We start from the raw sequence: 649 nt of genomic DNA on the forward strand, positions 1-649 counted from the left end.
GCATGGTGAGCAAAATATTGGTTAAGTAAAAGAAGCGACCATGTACATGTTGAGGTCACAAAAAACTTGCAAATCAGGAAAAAAAACCAAGTCATGTACAAGGTATAGTATGAGTTGCAAGTAAATGTACTCAAATCCTCTAAGACAATTTATTTCCCCGGTCGCAAGTAAATTAAAGTGAAGTTTCAGGGTTGCAAGTAAATGTTTTTGCAAGCTGTATTGATTTAAATTACTTGGTCTTGGTGCTACCACGTGTCTCCTTCTCTCTCCAGCCTACCACTCTATATAATCAATCAACAGCAATTGAATTTGTATCTCTCTATTTTTACAATAGTGTGGAGCTCTTGAAAAATAAATGTTACGTCCCGAAGTATCGTAGAAGGGGGGGTTGAATACGATAATCACTAAATTAAAAATTCTTTCAAATCTTTAGCGGATAAAATATTTAGTGCTCGGTTAGTGGTTTCGATTTCTTGAGAGTAATAGTGTTTGGTACGATAAAACTAGGAACACAAGATATTCGTGGAAATATATATTCGTATATAAATCCTTGAGGGTGTTGCTACACTCCGATAAATAAATTAACCGGATATAATCTAAGAATAATAAAGTTCCTAGCTTCTACAAAGATTTACAAATCAAATCCTAT

Source organism: Apium graveolens, unplaced genomic scaffold (genome assembly GCF_009905375.1).
Source record: "Apium graveolens cultivar Ventura unplaced genomic scaffold, ASM990537v1 ctg5948, whole genome shotgun sequence".
Taxonomy (NCBI): Eukaryota; Viridiplantae; Streptophyta; class Magnoliopsida; order Apiales; family Apiaceae; genus Apium; species Apium graveolens.